A 21,379-nucleotide genomic window follows, 5' to 3' on the forward strand; every position below is an offset into this window, starting at 1 on the left:
ACGTTTATGACAAAAAAAGAGGGGTTCGGTACTTCGCCACGACGCTCCTACGTCCGTGGTATGGTTGAGAGTGTCCAGTTGAGAGTGCGTTTATTCTGTTCAAGTTTTCTCTTATATACAGACATTGCCTTCTTATCTACCCCAGAAGGGCGTAGCATAAGAGAGAGAAAATTACAATTATTTATTCTAAGCCAGACGGGCGAACGAGGGATGATTATTAACACGCTCGCAGGCGTGTTATCTTTTCCTCTCCGTTTTATTACTTATTGTCCTAGCTCGGAGATAGGCTCCGTTTATAGCACCCATAGTGCTCTCTTTTTGGGATTTCTCCCGTCCTTCGGTATTTACGATCGGAGATAGGCTCTGATCGTAAACACATTACGTCGTTTTGCTTATTTTTGTTTTGTTCTCCTTCCCGGCGGGTTATCGCTGGCCGGAGGAGTTTTATGATATTTAGGTTTTCAGCTAGCAATAATCGCACTTCGGAAAAACCTCATTAGTTACGATAAAGCCACTGCGCAAGCTATTCTGTGTATTTAGGATAGAGCGCGATCTAAGCATCCGCTCTATCGTTCTCGCCATGAATCACGCTCTAAAGGCATGATCCGTGCGGCGACACATCTCATTTTTGACGTAGGACTACGTCTAACCGGAAGATATAGGGGGTGAAATGGAAATCTAGGCACTGAACAAGTAGGAAAAAATGCAAGATTTGGAACGATTATAACTCGAGCATTTCTCAATAGATCGCAAAGGTTTTTGCATCAATTGATAGGAAATATATCTACGCATCTATCATAACGAATAACATTTCATTTTTCTTGAGATAAATAATTGAATAATTGTGAAATATCAAGCATTGTCCAAATACACTATGTGCCCATTTTTGATTGGTCCATTTTGTGCTCCTCAAATCGTACCGACCAAAACGGGCAACCAGAGCAGCAGCGAAATAGAATGAAGCACGATTGGAAAGGAAAAAGAAAAAAAAGAACGAAACATTGGTCGCAGTCTCACACATGCGTAATTCTCAAGCCAGCCAGTCAGCTTAAAAATCCCCGCTCCGCTGCCGTAACGATCATTCTCATCCGAACCGTACACCACATCGTTTCGCATCACCTCACATCAACAAACCAACACAAGCAGCCATGGTTGAATATGGCAAAGTAGGAAAAGTGAAGGGAAAGGCAAAATCCCGCTCGAACCTTGATCTGGAGTTCCCGCTCGTGTTGATCTGGAGTTCCCCGCAAGGGTAGCTAGGCCGAGCGCGTTAGTACCAGTGTACCAGTCCACCTAGCCGGCGTTATATAGCTTCGGCCGCCGAAGTGATCGAGTTAGCTGGCAAAGCTGCTCGCGACGATAAGAAAACCTGCATTCGGAACAGAACACATTCGGTTCGGCGGACATCAAGACAACAGGCAGTTGCAGCGAATGGCGAGTGGCAAACGCAATCGCAAAACGGCATCAGGTAGCCGAAGAAAAAAGTTTGTTCTTTATACAAACTGCTTTGGCGGCAAATCCAGAACAAGGCGGCATCGAGGGCGTTCGAAATGGTTTTTTTCAAAACCACGAGTACTAAGTTTTCTAAATTGGAACCATTCCATAAAACAAGGCGCTTTTCAGGGCCATTAAACCTTCCAAAAAAGAGTTTAGGAAATAAAGTTCAATGCTTTCTAAAACATTATCCAAAATAATAATAAAACACAAATTGATGTTTTCATAATTTGTTTGCCAGGATTTGATGAGTATGTGAATTTGGCAGTTGTTCTGAGCTTATTGATAGTTGGGGACTTTCCTGATTATTCAATTTTCACCAATTCTTAAATTGTTTCCAGATTTAAAGTACAGTAATCTACAATTAGTTCGACATTTAGCTAATTGGACGGACATGTAATGTGACTTATTTAGTTGGACATTTTTGTAAACATAGAGATCCAAATTATGACCCCACATTGAAAGTCGACACTGTACCACTGTCATCGCAAATGTTCAATTACAGGTTAAAATTACCTCCAATCCGGCACTGAGTGGTGGTAATGCGACGTGCCATTGAATGTAATTTACTGTAAAATATGTCACAAGCTGGATGGGAAGAAATTTTCCAACTGTGAAAGCTGTGGCGAGTGGCAAATGCAATCGCTAAACAGAAAGGTTTAGCCGAACAAGATGGGGATATCGAGTGATAACAAAACAATAAACTCTTTAGACTTTTTGTGATCCTGAAAAGGACCTTTTTTAGCCTGTATGTGAATCCAACGAGCGAACAAATCGTAATGAATGTATTTTTTTGCCATCGCTCCCTTTTAACGCTCATTCGTTCGTCTCGTTGGACCCGCCCCTTTGGCTTTGCCGATTTGTCTCTATCCTGTGAGTGTGTACCGCTAGAGTATAAAACACGCGGACCCCAAAAAATATCTTATTTTCTTTCAAACCGTAAACCCGTGTGGTTGTACGGCATCGGCATCGTGTACTCAACAAAGGAGGAAAAGAGAAGGGAAAGGCAAAATCCCGCTCGAACCGTGGTGGTCTGCAATTTCCCGTAGGTGTATCCGCCAATTGCACCGGAAAAGGTAGCTAGGTCGAGCGCGTTAGTACCTGTGTACCAGTCCACCTAGCCGGCGTTATATAGTTTCGGCCGCCGGAGTGATCGAGTTAGCTGGCAAAGCTGCTCGCGACGATAAGAAAACCTGCATTCGGAACAGAACACATTCGGTTCGGCGGACATCAAGACTGTGGCGAGTGACAACAAATCGCTAAACAGGAAGGTTTAGCCGAACAAGATGGGAATATCGAGTGATAACAAAAACACAACACCAAAGGTTCTTTTCAGAACCATCAACATATTCATAAAGAGTAAACAGTAAACTAATCCATTTTTCAGGTAGATAGGTAGGTATTCACGTAGGTGAAGAAAATAAAACAATATATTTAAAATATATATTTAACAAAAGCTGTCCCCTTTGTATAGTCCTACGTCACTCCGGTTATGTCCCCGACATTACCCACCCGTCTTTTTTTAATTTAATTTGTTTATTTGGACTATAGGCTGTAAGCCCGTTAGCCTTCTTAAAATTAAACGTGAATACAGAAAACATAAAACATACAAACTTAGAACTTATACATTCAGTTGGTCTCTAAAATATAATCTTAATCTTCTTCGAATTTCTTCTGATGTCATATTTACAGAAACAACATTTTGCAGCACGTTGAACTCACGCATAAATCTGGCTGTCGGTTCATGCTGGGTGTAATTTCTGTTCCTCAGGGGTGGGTCAAACATCCTCCGTCGACGAAGAGAAACGGGGCTGGTGTTAAAACGAATCCTATCGTAGAGACGCGGGCTTTTGATCCGTCCGTTCAGTACGTTGCAAAAAAAAAGTTACGTCTGTAATTTTGTGCCTGCTGCTAATGGTATCCAGATCTACCAAACAGCAGAGATCTTTATATGGTGGCCGGGATTCTTCTCTCCATCCCAGATTTCTTAGCGCAAATTTCAAGAACTTCTTTTGAACATTTTCAAGTCTTTGAATATGTAGATCGTACTGCGGTCGCCACACCACACTCGCAAAATCGAGTTTGGATCGTACAAGGCAGGTGTAAATTTTCAGGATTGCGTGCGGATCGGTAAAGTCCTGCCCGAATCGACGAGTGAGTGCAAATAGTTTCAGCGCTTCTTTGACAATACGCTCTATGTGGCAATTGAACGAAAGAGATCGATCCATCGTCACGCCTAAGTCACGAACATTCTCTACTTGTTGTAGATTCGAACCTCCCAGTCTATAGTCGAAGCTTATTGGCTGAACTCTCCTCGTAAAGGTCATAACGGAGCATTTGTTGGGGTTTACGCTCAATCCATTGTTCTCGACGAACCTCTCAAAATTGTCCAAATCCTGCTGAAGCAGATGACAGTCAGCGATGTGTTTCACTGACTGGAAAATCTTTACATCATCCGCGTAAATAAGCACTACTGCGTTGGTCAAGAATGATGGAAGATTATTCATGACCATGACAAACAGGATAGGCCCCAAATGACTTCCTTGTGGAACTCCTGAGTGGACACCAAATGACCTAGATGAATTATTGTGTACTTTCACATATTGCGTTCTGCTCTCCAGATACGTCCTAATCCATTCAAACATTTTACCGTGAATGCCGAAATCAGCCACTGCGCGCATTATGCTGTTTATCCCTACCACATCGAAAGCCTTGCTCATATCTGTATAAATACAGTCCACCTGATACCCTTTGGATATACTGTCCGTGACGGTAGAGCAAAACTCGCATAGGTTCGTGACAACTGACTTTCCTTTCAAGAAACCGTGCTGTGTTGGTGAAACACGGTCGGCAATACGTTCGTAAAGGTGGGAATAAACAAGCCGCTCGAATAGTTTTGGCATCGCCGACTGGATTGCAACGCCCCGGTAGTTTTCAGCATCCGAGCGAGGGCCCTTCTTATGGATTGGAGTAATATGGGAAATTTTCCACAACGGCGGGAAGTAACCGGACGAAAGTGAAGAATTGAATAAGGTAGTCAGGGGTTCAACAAGTTCATCCTTGAATTCCTTTAAATATTTTGCGGGGAGTCTGTCTGGTCCTGCTGACTTACCCGAGTCTAGATCCGACAAGCCTTGTTTCACTTCCCGATGCGATAACTCCAACAAGTCAGCGGTCATGAAGATCGAATTGTTGACTGTACTTGGGTTGTAGTCCTGATAAACGCTCTTGAAGTATTCTCATGTGGGTTATATCTGCGATATAACCGCCGGGTGGACGTAGGACTACCGTTGGCTTAGTAATCGTTTGTTTTAGGTCGCATCTGAAATCAATTCACAATGAATGAATGGATATTTTGGGAATTTGCTGAACGTTCTTTTTGTAAGTGTGTGAATGGATGAGTATAAGTGATACAGGGATAATTGATACAGGGAAGTACATAAAATTCGAATCTTTTGAACTGACTGGTGGTCCTGAAAAGGATCGAGGGTTGGCTTTGTTATAGCAACCGAAGGTTGATACATAATTATTTCTTATTCTCGTGGGAACAATACACGAGCTATATGTCCTTATTGCCAGTATGTATCTCTTCTTCTAGACATTTACTGGCTTCACTCATGATGTTATATTTGTTCAACGACCACTATTACATATCTTTGCCAAGGTATAAAATCAACAACCCTTACGTGCGATTCAGTACACAAATTCTCTGCATCTAACGATATAAAAACCAACGATGTACGGAACCGATGTGACCTTCCACCCCAATTTACTCAAAAATTTCGTGAACATTAATACTGACACTGTTGTTTTTATTAAACAATACGATCTTTTCGATATGGTGGAATATTCTGTATATTAAACATTTCGTATTCTCCGCTATTCGAATCCATATCCAATTTCCAATTTGTACACAATCCATATCGAATTAGCATCGATAGTTCATTTTTCACTAGAGGTTCCGATCAGATCGGCAGTAGAATAGAAACGAGAAATAGTGCATCGGCGAGTGACACGAGAACATTCTACACCAGCTTTATAATCACAACTAAATGGATTCCCTTCGTTCTATGTTTGATTATAGAGACTTCGAGCTTCTGCAGTTCATTCATCTCTAGCCCTGAGAAGGGCCCTTGTGGAAAGAAACTCTACTCCAAACTCTTTCTTCGTCTGATTTGAAAAAGACACTACATTGTCCTTCGATGCTTCTCAGCAAACCGTATCCGATTTCAACAACATCAAACGTACATCTGATGGATTTCCGAGTGGGCACCAACTTATATACAGATTTGTGTGATTTCAATAGCCTATTTTCAAAGACATTTTTTTCGATTGAAGTGATTATCATACAACAACGCTCACCCTCAAACTGGATCATGATTTTCGTTTAAAATATGCACATTTTGTAAGCATTATTCAGGTATTTTTTCATGATGAAATGACAAATCCAACTATACATAAAAAAGTGACAATTTCAACATGACACTGATATCAAAAAGTGTTGCCAACTTCATCTCTATAAACAACTATTACAAGAATAATGGAACTGTTGTTCCAGCATGATGATGAGGTGCTGCTATTATTTGAACGCAATACAATTGATAAAAATTCTATCCTTCTAGAGAGTAACGTACGTATTTCCAATCATAGCCTTTTCTCTTCATTTCAATATTCGTCACTCTCTTTGTATTTCATTTCAATAACACAACATAAAGGATCCTTTCGAAAGTTCTATTGGAGCGGACAAAATGTCATCGTCGTCGTTAAAATATGAAGCCTGTAACTCTGAATAAATAAATTTGTTTGGAAAAAAAATTTTACTAATGGATAAAAAATGGAAAAATGGAAAGAAAATTACTAATGAATACGAGTACGAAAAATAACGGTCACACATACCGTTTTGTCTCAAATTCCGAACACTTTAGCTTCGATGGCCATTAAACAGGGTTTCATTACTTTAAATGGAAATTAAAACGATTTCTGGATACAATAGAGCCTTCTTGTTCATTTGACTACAAGAAAATTGATCTACACATACATATTAATGGTGAAAAACTTAAAAAAAAAAATTTAATCATATTTGTCTCAAATTCCGAACACCATTTTTGTCACTGACAGCGACTCTTCATCTTCGACCTTATAAACGATATGTGGATTGTCTCGAATTTCTACAACAGATTCCGTGGAATATTCCTCCTCGTCGTTTCCGGAATTCTCCATTATTCATAATTCCTTTCCACCGAATTTATGGCTTTAATAACTGTTTTAATCTATGTTTGCGATCATTTAACAATGTTTGTAATGAGTTTGATTGTATTTTGTCTAAAAATGTGTTTAGTTCTAGAATAAGATGTTTAGACTAATTAGTTTATAAGAAAACAGTCTGTACGACGTAGTCGAAGATGGTGGAATAAATAAATGAATAAATAAATATTCCGAACACTTTTGTCTCAAATTCCGAACAGCGAAAATGCAATTTTATTTAAAAATCATAACCTTTGAACCAATAGACCGATTCAGATGATCGATATATTAAATTAAAGCCAATTAGCTAGTCTTTTTTGGAAAAATGTTACACTAGCAAAAAATTTGGATTTTATTTTCGTAATTATTGATTGTATTTGTTTTTCATAGATAACATAGTTTTAGGACCAACGTCGCGTGTATTTTTCATATTTTTTCTTGAAAGCTGAGGTTTTTTAACATTACATATAGAAAAATCTGGAGATGTGATCTTTTTTCGTTTTCGAGTAATGATTTTTAAAGTTAAAATGTTTTGGTTGCGGTAGCTTATTGGACAGGAACATGGGAAATCCCATTTTACTGAAAGTCTAATATTTTTCAGAGAAATTCGGTTAATTAGTTTTTATTTAATATGTCGATCATCTGAATCGATCCAGTGACTCAAAAGTTATGAAATTAAAAAAAGTCATTTTCGAAAAAAGGGAGAAAAATTTATTTTTCTGAATAACGGGTAACTTTGAAAAACCATAGCTCAAAAACGATAAATCATCACAAGAAAACCATATACCGTTTGTCACAAATGCGTCGTGCGTCGAAACATGATTTAAATTTCGAACACTGCTTAAATGCTAATTTTAATGAAAATGTCTGCATAAAAGATAATTTTTTTCATCCATTTATAGTAGATTCTCACCTTTTCTAGCACTTAACATTAAGACAGCAAACAAAATAGTTGAAACTTGCTTTTTACGCAATTTACTAACGCAAACATTTTATCACTGTTTTTGTTACGACCCCTCGGTCGGCGCATCTCCATAACGCGAGCGGAGCGACAGAAAACTCGCCCGACAACGAGAAATGTCAAACGCCAGAACAACAAAAAGTTATATCACTGTTAAACTCAATAGAGTTGAACAATATTAACCATGTGAATAAGAGTTTTTGAGGTGATACGAGGATACACTTACGTGCTACGTTACATTTACTTTTCAAACCTAGTTATAAACTAATTACGCTACCCACGGCCTACATACTTGGTAAATACCACTAAAGTGGCACTGTTTGTTTTTTTAATTGCTATGTATCTATGCTAATTTAAGTACATTTATTAGGGTTAGAATTCGCCACTATTGTATTGAATTTAAAGCTATTCGAATTCTAAATCTTAGTAAAAGGTAAGGAAACGAAATTAAACATGTACAACTAAATTTCGCTAAGGAAAACTCTTCCACTTTGTACAGGAGCATTTCCATCCAGTGTAAATTACACGTTAACAGATTATAAGTGAATAGAACCATCAGGGATAAAAGAAACACTAAACGTAGGTTGTCGATGGATTATAATCAACACCCAATTGTAACGTTTGTAAATTACAGGAAGTTTTTAATATACGTTTCTACGTTATTCAAAAACTCGGACTTTTTCTCATCCCTGCTGTCGTTGACCTCACGTCAACAGTTTTTGACAGTCATATTTATAATTATAGTATTAGTATTATAAATTACAGGCAGTATCGATACCTGTCAATAAAGTTCACATGAAGCCTATAACCCAGAGAATGTCAAGGGTTTGGTTATTCACTTATTTATGACATTAAAATTCATGAAATTTTCATTTAACCCTTTCACGTATAACATCGAGTATCACTCGATGTGAAATGATTGTGCCATAACGTACCACATCGAGTCTCTCTCGTGGTGCGCTTACATATCACAAAGCGCTAAGACGCTCAGTAGAGCAGTGAAATTACTCGATGCGTGACCCATCGAAGCGGGTTAAAAGATGAAGTGTTCGGAATTTGAATCATGCGTGGAAATTTGATTCAAATTCCGAACACTACTTAAATGTTAATTTTAATGAAAAGTTCTGCATACAAGAAATATTTGTCATCCATTTATAGTAGACTAGCTGACCCGGAAAACTTTGTCCCGCCCAAAATTTGTTTTTTGTTATCAATACCTTCAAACATTCACGTTTTCTTACTATGAGCAAGTTTATGGGTCCAATCGCAGAACTGTTAATTGATTGATCTTCTATTCGACCCCGTTGAATTTACCTTTTACTATAAAATTCCTAGTATTTCTAACAAAACTCAACATTATAATATCAGATTATTTTCAGACACAATTCTAGTTCAAGATTTTCCAACCACTTGCAAATAACATGTTTCTCCGTTACATGGAATAAATGTTTTATACAGAAAATATGATAGAATGAAGACAGCTCTAAATCGGACAATTCCAATATTTCACATGCAAAATTTGGTTTCATTTGTTTGATTAATTCTCGCATAATGCATAAATTTGTGTTTTATTTGTATGGCAGCCCATCCTTAAAGAGGAGAGTGGAGTGTCTAACCATTATAGAAACATTCATTGCAGCCTAAAACCTTCATACGCAAAATTTGGTTTCATTTGCTGGATTAATTCTCGAGTAATGCAGAAATTTGTGTTTCATTTGTATAGGAGCCCCCCTTAGAGAAGGGGGCGGACAGTTTAACCACCATAGAAACATTTATTGCACTCTAAAACCTCAATATGCCTAATTTGGTTTCATTTGCTTGATTAATTCCCGAGTAATGTAGAAGATTTGTGTTTAATATGTATGGGAGCCCCCCTTAGAGAGGGGGTGGAGAGTCTAACCACCATAGAAACATTTATTGCACCCTAAAACCTCAATATGCTTAATTTGATTCCATTTGCTTGATTAATTCCCGAGTAATGTAGAAATTTGTGTTTAATTTGTATCGGAACCCTCCCCTCAGAGAGGGGGGGGGTCTCAAACTATCACGAAAACCTTCGCCGGCCCCAAAAACCCCTACATACCAATTTTCATGTTGATCGGTCCAGTAGTTTCCGAGTCCATGAGAATCAGACAGACAGACAGACAGACAGACAGACAGACAGCCAGAAATTAATTTTTATATATATAGATTTTCACCTTCTCTAGCACTTAACATGAAAACAGCAAACAAAATAGTTGAAACAACTGCCAAAACTGAAAAATTCACGATGCTTGTTTTTTACGGAATTTGCTAACGCAAACATATTAATATTATAAATTATAGACCGTATCGATACCTTCAAATGATGTCAAAATGAAGCCGATACCCTAAAGACTGTGAGGGTTTTAATTATTCAATTAATAATAACATAAAAGTTTAGTGAAAATACATTTACAAATGAAGTACTCGAAATTTGAATCATGCGTAGAAACTTGATTCATATTCCGAACACTAATTCAATATTGATTTTAAAGAAGATTTCTGAATAAAATATTATTTTTTTCATTCATTTAGTGTAGATTCTTACCATTTCTAGTACTTAACATGAAAATAGTTGAAAAAACAGCAAAACCTGTAAAATTAACAATGTTTGTTTTTTACAGAATTTGCTAACGCAAACGTTTTATCATTGGTTTTGACTGTAACTTTTTTGCAAATACTCATTATTCTAAATTATATCCTGTATCGATACCTGTAAATGATTTTAAAATGAAGTATATACCCCAAAGAATGTCAGGGTTTTCATTATCCAATTATTTATAACTTAGAAGTTCAGTAAATTTACATTTAAAAATGAAGTGTTCGGAATTTGAGACTGTTCGGAATATGAGATAAAACGGTATGCATATGGTAAAGCTTGTTACAACAGTGATATTTTTCGAAGACACTGGATATTTATATTGATATACAGGGAAGTATAACATTTTTTCAAAGAAGACTAGCTCATGGCCTCAATCTGATATGTTGGATCGGCCCGGTGGTTCAAAAGCTATGAATTTTTGTAAAAAGCTATTTTTGGGAAAGGGGGATAAAATTTATTGTGGAAATGTGCGCCCCAATGAATAATTAAAAAAAATACGGGTCTAATATTTTGCGATAAGGAACAACACCACCGATATTCACGAAAATCTGAGAACCACTATATCGGTTTCGCATGGCATAGCTGTACATTGGTATGTTTCACAATGTACCTAGTGTGGCAACTTCATAACTACAGTTTTCACCAGTTCAATCTCAACCGAGGTCGTTGAGATTGTCCCATCTCGGTCTCCAAATTCCGGCTACATTCTTATGGGTCTGATAGATAAAGTACATAAGAGTATCTGAACTCATGTGTCAGTAATAGTTCGATAGGATGTGAAAATGGGTGCCATCCAAAAACAGCATATTTTATATTTTATAAGTTATGATTCGCATTTTCCATTCCATCAAATCACTGCCGATATTATATTGATAGTCTTATTTGAAAACCACCCAGATAACGGTTTTTCGTGTGAACAATACTTCACTCACGTTACCCTGGCCGCATGACTCTTCTTTCAATATGTCATTTGGAAATTGTTCCACCACTTGAATGGGGATAAATCACGATTTTTGATAATTAAATCGTGATTTATCCCCATTCAAGTGGTGGAACAATTTCCAAATGACATATTGCGCTGTTCGTTTCACCAGTTGTTGTTACGTCATTATTTAAGACAACAGCTGAAGAGGGGAAGCGCGCAGGACCGAGCTACAACTGTCTGTCAGACGGCAGTTGGAGTGATTTATTGGATCGCTACAGCACATTTGTTCCCGGGATCGTTTGTTATCATCCATCACTGCGACAGGAGAATGGCATACAGACTGGGCCATCCATTTGGCTTCTTGTTGTGCGCGGGCTCTAGGGGCTGGGCACAAACCGTCGGTCGCCGGGAATGCAGGAAGTGGGGATTAAATATTGTTTGTTTTTACTTGGGAGCGTAGCATTCAATTAACCATCGACTTGATCTGTAAAATTCGGGACAACTGTATGACAGCTATTAGACATATTGTGCATTGATAAAAATGTCTGGGCAGATACTACACTGAGTATTCTCTCGAAAAACGTAAACATATCCTCAATCTTAGCGAACGATAAATTCAAGGAATAACGTTCTGTGCAATTTGGAGTTTTTTGAGAAAGTTTGGGTCATTTATTGACCACAAATAATTTCGGACTAAAGAGAGGAAAGAGATAACAATTATCAAGCTCGACCGAAAATATATCAAAGTACAATTCTTTTCAATGGAGATTACCATTAATACTAATGCATTTATTACAGCGCGAAATAAATATTTTTATTTCATCACTGTAGAATTATTCTGATTTTCTCATGGCTTGACAGCTCCTTTCACCTCATTATCTGAGGTGTAGTGATTGCACATGAGGGATCTATATCACACGGAACCAAATTCCGGGGAGTAAAGAGGGTGTGGAATGGGTTTAAACTTCAGTATTCCCAGAATCCTGAGGTAAACTCACAGTGAGGTAGCACCAGCTCACGTGGTTATAGTTCGGTGTCCAATCTCATCATTTCCGTCATCTTTCTTACCAAGAATCACAAAAAATTCATGTTGCACCTTGGTCCCCTATTTTTTGTCGATTGTAACTCCATTCAAATGGAAGAAGAACGACTTGGTGCTAGCTCACATTTCGAACAAAAACTTATGCTGCGTTCGATTCTCACATACACATCTCCAAAAAAAGCGTTTGTTGAAGAGTTAGAATTGCTTCAATCGTGATTATTACTATCTTTGAGGTAGCCAAACTTCTGTTTAACCAAAGCATAACAAACATAGCAAAAGCATCGCGATATTTCTCAGTTCATGATTGAGTATTTTTTTTCTTATTCCACGCGAAGCGCAGATTAATTGACGGCATGATGTTGTCGAAGTGGAAGAATTAACGTCGAATGGAACACTAATCGTTGACAGTATTCGGTCGCAAGCCATAAATCATGATAGCCAAGACAACAATATAAAGTTGTCGGTACCACCTTGGCTCCGTTTGTCAGACCAATTAGGTAAGTTGACATTCTGCGCGCCGCGGCTTAGAGCTCACAGCCGAGGGGTGGGAGCGGCTCAATAATCCAATCATATTTCCTTGCGAGCGCTGTTCGAAATGTGAGAGACCGTTTCTCAAGTGGCTGTAAAAAGTGATGATATCTTTGTTTGGATTGCGCGCAACAGCAATGCCGAAAGGAAGACTACCATTAATCGCTAAAAATTACATGAAACGTGCAATTTCGAGCCACGATCGGAGAAGCAACATGCCATAAATAACACAAATAAAATTAATAAATGAATAAATTCAACAAACGAGCCTCTTTCGATTGTGCCGGTGTGCTTTTTGCCTGGCCCACAGAAGGCATGGCAATAATATAAAGCGAACCGAACTGCGTCCGCCAGGCACCGATCCTTTGTGCAATCATCAAGGTTGACTTAAAAGAGACCATAAATTAGCAGATTACGGCGTAAAATATGTGAAAGCGTGTTTATAAATTATAATCACAATGCCAAGCAGGCACAAAATGAACTCACACGAAAGTCGTGTCCTGCAGGCAGAAGAAAGCAAAATGGGCCCGAAAAAGAGCTCATAGCAAGAGAGAGAGGGAGGAAGTAGTAAATTGGCAAACCTCTGAGGTGAACCAAACGCAGTTGGTTGTGATTTAACTGAGCAGCGGTATCTTGACAGGGTTGTAGTCTAGAGCACTTTTGTTTTTTTCCTGACGAATAATTCTTTGAAGATTTGGAATAAAATGGAAATGCGCATAACACTATTTGTTTACTCCCGCACATTTTTTTTTTCGATAGAGGCTTATCAATATAATACAAATTAATGGGCGGCCCGCAGCGTTACCATATTTACATAATTATCGGTATTCTACAGATTTTTCAGACTTATAAAAACCAAGAATTTTGAGATACAGTCTAGTCCATATTAGGAAAAACCATTACAGTCTACACAAATGAAGCAGCCGACCAGATTCGAGATTCTGACCGAACACTGAAGACTTCTTCCTTGGGGACAAAGTATATGAAGCAGAATCCCATTCGTGGCTGTTTTGTTTTGTCAATGATAAGACTTGACTGCTTCTTTCGTTAGTAGGCTAATCGCAGATAGTCGGCACTTTTTCCTCAGCTAATTGAGAAAAGAAAAAAAGTAGAAGGTCTTCAGCCTAGAGACACGGACGCAAACTTGACGTAGGACTTTGTGGAAAATTATTTTGAATTGAGTTTTTATAACTGTTCAGAAATCCGTAAATTCAACTTATTCAATACTCCTGACTGAACTTCAAACGAATTGTGAGAATTGTAATGGTAAAAAGAATCCAGAACCATTTATTATTAATACTATCTATTTTCAAAAGTAAACTAATGAGGAAAAATCTAAAAGATATTCGAACAATCACACGAAAAACTCGTCCCTTCATGAATATTTATCGATCGGTCGCATTTTTTTCTTTCGTTTAATAAGTTTAGCAGAATACAATAAGAATCAATCATCTTACAGTGTATTCTAAAACTTGAGTTTCAATAGATTGCCTCGGCGAAATTATTCTTGTCTGAAACATTCTGATGAGGCCAGTTGAAGTTGATTAGATATCTTATGACCTGTGAGTGAATTTGGGGAAGTTTAACTGATTAAATAAAACCATGAGTACTTCTTGATAAGGTATTGCGAACTGGTTTATGTAAGTGAACTCTTTCGAAACTCTCAATCGACCGTCAGTTTAGTTCTATGATATTTCGACCCCAAGGAGTCGATCACTCTAGGAACCCCTGTCCTACATGATAGCAACATGAATTGAGCAAGATATGATTAGACAACAACCTTTCTAATAAAATCTCTATCAACGTTAAACTCTTGAAACTAGGCTCTCATCGAAACTTTTGGGATAACGGAGTGCCATCTCCCAAATCATCTCCTCTCCTTTGATTCCGATAAACGCGCATATTATATTTGACACATTTAGCAGTAGCAAGAATAGTTTAGTTCAGTACTGTTTGAATTGTCTGATTTAATTTCTTAATTGTTGTGTAAAATGATCAAATATTTAAAAAATAGTTTATCTTGTTACAAAATCTGTATAAAATCTGCATGGGTATCAAATAATCTGTTATCTGTAGATATAGATTCTTGGTCAAAAAGCATGCTGAATATCTGTATCATTACAGTAAAATCTGTAGCAACACTGATCCCAACCGATCGAGAATTAAAGCACCCGCTTGAAGGATATTTTTTTGTTTTCTCTCTCACTCTCACTCTCTCACCTTACGCTCATTTGATCATTCCGGCGAGTTTAACATGTGCGACTAGAGTCATTGGAGAGGTTTGCATTTGACGTGGAGCTGGGTAAAACAGTTCACTTTGATGAACGGTTCAGTTCTTTCGCTCTTTCGTCGAACGGTATTAAGAACAACATAGAATGTTAGCTGGAACCCAACAACATTAGACAGATATTCATTAATATCGTTGGATTGGATAAGAGATTTTTTTTATTTGTATGGGATTTATATTTTTGCAATTTAGTGGGGAAATATAAGGTGCTTCTTCTTTAAAAGCCGCGAACTGTATGTGAAAAAAATTGTTTATCAGCCGACAATAGCAATTTGATGCGCACAAAATATGTGCAATTTTTCATATTTTCTGTTGAAACTAAACACAGGATTCTTGTAGGTTTTTGTTTCATTATGGTTCAATCAAAGAACAAATCCAGCAACGATTTTTTCAATTTTCATTAACAATCAATCATACAAACAATCACGATAACACGTACACGCAATAAGCCAAACAATGGATTGGAAGCAACAACAAAAACATGTTTCTCAAGTTGCCCTCACTAGAAGATTTTATGTTCACCTAGTTCGTGAATCGCCCAAGCTTCCTCCAGTTTTTTTTCTGATAATCAGGAAGTATATGATTGTTACGCAAAATTGAAAAAAATACATGGAATTGGAAATATATACCTTTGCCTTTAGAACTACGAAAATCGCAATTAATTTTAAACCCAAAATTGAGTGCGCATTACACATATTCAACACTATATACTTCAATTCAACGGACTTCTTACATATCTCTGGAAACTCACAAAAAAGAAGTGGTTCTATAATTGTGAAACACAGTGTATTCATCCATTCCGTCGCAAACTTCTCGCCCGCAAACACTTAAACAGTTCTTAAACAGTTCACTCGCAAACAGTTCGTTCGCAAACAGTTCTTTCCCATACACTTCACTCACAAATAGTTCGTTCCGAATCAGTTCTTTCTCAAACAGTTCACTCTCAATCAGTTCTTTCGGAATCAGTTCGTTCACAAACCGTTCGCTCGCAATCAGTTCGTGGGGCGAACTACCGTTCTTTAAAAAAGAATGATCTTTTTTGCGAACTAGTTCTTTCATACCGTTCGTGACGGTTTGCCCATCTCTAATTTGAAGTCTGTGTGTTGGTGCGAATCGGTGCTTGATGTTCCTAGCTGGGCAGCTTCAAGGGATGAATGACCTTCGGTTTGTAATCTCTGATAAATTCACGTTGACGGCATTGAGCTTAGTGTGAAGGAACGAATGACCTTCGGATTGGTGTAGCTTTAAAAAAACAAAAAAAAAAGATCAGCTTCGTGATCCGATATGTGAAGCGAACACCCATTATTCAATTGTAAAAACACGCTTTTCAAATGATAGTTGTGAATGTAAATGATAATTATGAATGTAAATTAACTTTCTTGTATCAAATGTGCACTCTAACACGCTTTTTTTTTTGCTAGTGATGAAAGATCATGAATGAAAATTGTTTATGATGATTATTTTATTTGTAAAAAAAAGTAAAACTTTTTCACCAATGATGAATTAATCATAGCTAACAACATTCATTCGATGTTTTGCAGTCATAGATTTTTTTCGAATTAATCCTTGGAAACTAGGCAACGAATCGACTCCAACTTCAGAGAACATAATCCTTACATGAGGAATATCACATATTTACCATTGATACAAAATAACTATTGAACCAATTGAAAAAAATGGTAGTAAAATAGCGGACACTGACCATTAACTCTTTATAAGGCCGTGGAAACTAGGCAACGATTCGATTCAAACATCAGAGAATAAATCCTTCCATGAAAAAGGGCACAGCGAAAAAAAATATTTTTTTATATATAGAGTAACAAAGAAAAAAAATGAATTTTTGCAGCGTAAAACATATGTTTCGTGGGTGGCAATATAGTTGCAACGGCTTTATTCGTCCTACAAGAAGGTGGAAATTCCGAATTGCAGACAGATAGAACACGACGGCCAAACAAAGTTCCCGTAAGCTGTATACAGATAAACCTGTTTATGTGCAATCCTTTTTTATTTGATTTCTCATTTGTGCGAACATTTTGTGCAATTTGGTCATTTGTACCATTGGTTTGTGTGATTGAAGATTCCGATTTAATAATAAAAAAAAATGTTTTGACCCGATTTGGAACCCTGGCATTAAGAAAAAAAAACTTTGAAATGGTATACCTAGAATGTGACGGTAAACATCCCTCCAAACACCCCGTAACTCCATCTTATAGATAGATATTGGCGGTGGAAAGCGAAAGACGTAAGTTCAAAGCAATCTGACGTTCTGCGGGGAACATAGTCGACGAGACCGCGATGTTGAGCGGAAGGCACGACTGTTCGGATATGTCAAAGTGAAAGCTAAACTAAGTATTGAACTATTCCAAAGCCAAATAAGATTACTCGAAAAAAAAACTAAACTTGACGCAAATTTTGATCGTTTCACTCTACATAATTGAATGAATGTATCTCTTCTTATAGAAACAATGCGGCACGAACTTTCCGGACAACCCAATAATCGGCTGTTACAAAAGTGGAAATGAACAACTTCTTGAAGGGTACCGTTTGGTCTGTTTTCATCACATATCTTAATTTGATATATTTAGTTTGCCTCTCTTCACATTTGCTTCTACGCAACGCGCAATTTAGTGAGCCTAAAAGGCATATTGAGCAGTAGTTCAGCCTAATTAGTCTGCGCGACTAATGAGCTGCACCAAAGCCATAAATCCTTACGCCTCAAAGAATAACCAAAATGCCTCTTACGCGGTAAGTCTGACATGTTTGACGGTCAATAAATTTTGATTAATCTTCCCCGTCGTCAGCCGAAGTTGGCTGAACCACACCCGCGCGGTTGATCTTTATTCTTTTGAAGATTCAATGATTCGTGACTACGTAGAACGGACCGTTGACACACGCGTTGCGCTAACATACAAAAATGTTAGCGTGAATAAATAATGGTAATCTTCTGGTATACAGCAGTTCACACGTTCAAGAACAAAAACGAAACATTACGAAAGATCTAATTTGCCGTTAAATTATTTCGTGTTTTTGTTAGTAATTCGAAACACTCGGTCACTCGGCGAATTCACCCCCTTTGAAGAGTATGATGATGCCTTTCAACAGAAGCGTGAAGAATGTTTTCTGAACATTTTAACCGTAACAGTAGAGCTTAATTTATTTGTGAACCGAACAAAACCATGAGAATCTAATTAGTCAGCGGATGAAACCACCGAAACTGCTGCGTTATAAATTAATTCACGCCACATCATGGGTAACAAACAACGAAATTATTGAAAACCGGAAAACCCATTCTGAAAACAGAAAAATAAAAACTAATAGAATTTTTTCAAACATATGAAATTTTCAAAATCGAATTGCAACCCCACTTTACTGGATTAGGCAAATAAAAATATGTTCACCAGTTTATGGCTAAGAAGCGTTTCGTACTGGTCGTCGTTTTCAGATCACAAACATTTCACCATGAAATGAATTAATGACGAATTAATAAAATAATTAACTCTCGCGTGTCTCGTTCCGGGACCTTAAAATAAGCGGTAAAAATAGCAATATTTTCGTAAACAGCCATAAATCATATGATTTATGATCGCTATTCGTTGAAACAAATTGGTTTCGCCGCAGATAATGACAGTTTGGTCGTTTATTTTAATTCGTGCCACATGTATCCCACACAATGGGAAATCGATAACTGCGCCATAACTCCCATTGACAGCACAATTGGCCGAATGGCTTTTATGTTCGGTATAGTGGAATAAATTATTCAGAAGGTGTTTGGGGGTGAAGCAGAGATATATCAAACGCGTCGATAAAAATCATAAATACAAGCTATGTTGGTATAATTAAAAATCAACAACGTTTTTCGTGCAGACTTTACACATCGATAGGAATCGCGCTGTTTAATATGTCTCTGAAGTGTCACCACTGTCACCACAGAGCCACAAAAATATTATATTTGTGTCGTATCCGCCAGTATTTTTTATTGCAACCGAGTAATCGGTTTGAGTCACCAAAAATACTCATAACTAATGAACGCTCGCCAGAAACAACAAGAGAAACAAATGTTTAATCCGTCAGACAGTCACGGTGACTTTTCACTTCAACGCCCGTCACTTACTGTCAACAGAAAAAATAAACACATTGCGGTGCAGGTGACGTCGTTAAGCTTCTAGATGCTACTTATTATTATCGTCGTCAGACTTGTAGTTTGTACGCAACATAAATTGTTATTTTGCACAACATTATGATCACATCGAATTAATTTATTCGTTTCGAAACATGACGCAGCGCAGTCTGTTATTGCACTAAATGCAGGTACTAATTTCGAATGGCGATGAAAAAAACAACAAAAGATAATTCAATGGAACAAATTTTCCTTGAATCCTACCTTTATGAAATCTTCTACAAATATGCTTAGACGCTGGCGAAAACATTCAAGAAACTACGCTCGATTCTTTGTTCGTACAGCCAACCTCGGAGCGAAGGAGTTGGACATCGTGAGTAACTTCTTGTCCGCCGGATATAGCCGATTCGACATTTACAACATCCTTTCTCTTCTGGAGAAAGGCGAGAGCGTCGGTCCGTCGGTCCTGCGCAATCGTAAGGTGCAGCAGAACTTGAAGAGAAGGCCGAGAGCAAGGTTGCTTCATCATTCCGCACCGTGAGCCTCGAGGTCGCCATAGACATTTTTAAGTGGGAGCGTCAGTCAAGGCCGGGCATGCAGCAGACAATCATCCAGAATTGCGACTTCATGGTTATAATGGATATAGAGACCTACTCGACACTGAACGACCATGACTGGCAGGGGAGCGAGTACTTTACGTTACCTACACGTAACGTTCCCTAGAACGTACGCGATGACGTCAAATATATCTCCCACATCAAGTTCTCGAAGAAGGTCCTGACGATCGGCAGGAATAGAACGCCCAAACCGGTGTTCTTTCCTCCAGGACTTGCGTAAATAGGGAATCATGTTCATCAAAAAGTTTCAGGCGAAGAAGGATGTGGTCGGATTTGGCCGGTTCTGATCTCGACCCTTATATCAAAAGATCACTGGAGCCATGGCTGCCGCAAATCAACTGATAAGGGCATCGAAGTATATTTTCAGAAGGCTCAATAACGTATGTTTTGTGGAAATTTTGAATGATCTTTTGCAGTTTTTAGCGAGCTGGACATGTGTTCGGATCAGGATGGCATCTCCACCGAAAACAAAACATAACTTCGAGACTGGTGGATCGGCTACGGCGTGGTCGGGAATGACATCGGCGAGGTGGTGGTCGGCAACTAATATGTCGGGTCTTGACTTCGGTAACTTCGGTGGGAGGTCGCAACACCCGGGTCATCTTTGGCGAGTGGAGCGTAACTCGTGACAACTGGCCTGCGTAGCTCCTTGACGATGAGCCGTACCAGCACTAAGCAGATCAGGGAGAGACAGGCACACTCTAATGGTTGATCCTGTACTCTTAGCTGAGCGCTATGGCCAGCAAACAGGACTATTTCAAGCCAGTTTCACCGCTCACTAAATCTTTCTCACAACGGGGTATTGCATATCAGAATATTCATACAAAAATTTCGATCGGTTCAATCGATCTGCACGATTCCGCGGTTCTTCCCGAAATTCTTCCGTTTCAATCATTCCATTTTCCTGACATTCCAACCTGTTATCCAGTCCTATCAATCGTAGTCACCTAGCAGTTATTTCCACTCAATCATCCACCATGGCGGAGATTCATAATCTAATAGGGTTTTCCGTTTGTTTGGGGATCCTCACATTTTGCTGTCGCCGATCATTGTTTTTTCACCTTTAAATACCTCTCCCGTAGTCCAAATGATGAAAGTCAAAATTTTCATCAATTTTATTCGAGATTCGAAATTGTAACAATCCTGGTTACAGCCTCACTCGTCGTTCCATCACCAACAGTTGGCAAGCTGTTTCGTCTGCATATGCGAGCAAACGTTTGATGCTTCGTATCTTTTACTATGGATAAACGAGCTTTTATTCTTGTCGGAAAATGATATGTTGTGAGGAAATAAATTCGTGATTTCTTCGGGAGTCACGGCCTCTGTTTACTATGTAATTTACATAGTTTACCCAGAAGTACTTTTAGTCGTTTGGAAATTCATAACTCGAAAACAAAATGAGATAAAACGAATCTAACTTGGCCCAAAGTGAATAATTGGATGGATTGAGGTCTGGGCTACCGGATGACTTAACATATGCGCAACGATGCCAATGTTCCAGTTTAAACTGGATTCTTCCAATCATCCTGTCATCTACTCAA

The 21,379-nt window shown here is 38.2% G+C and overlaps 1 protein-coding gene and 1 pseudogene across 5 annotated transcripts in view; one reads left to right on the forward strand and one right to left on the reverse strand.

Moving 5' to 3' along the window:
* The window catches only part of LOC129774956 (zinc finger protein Elbow), a 149,475-nt gene that overhangs the window by 81,115 nt on the left and 46,981 nt on the right, over positions 1–21,379 (forward strand). The gene's annotated exons all lie outside the window — the stretch shown is intronic.
* Positions 398–526, reverse strand: LOC129780800 (U4 spliceosomal RNA; annotated as a pseudogene).

Source organism: Toxorhynchites rutilus, chromosome 3, assembly GCF_029784135.1.
Source record: "Toxorhynchites rutilus septentrionalis strain SRP chromosome 3, ASM2978413v1, whole genome shotgun sequence".
NCBI lineage: Eukaryota > Metazoa > Arthropoda > Insecta > Diptera > Culicidae > Toxorhynchites > Toxorhynchites rutilus.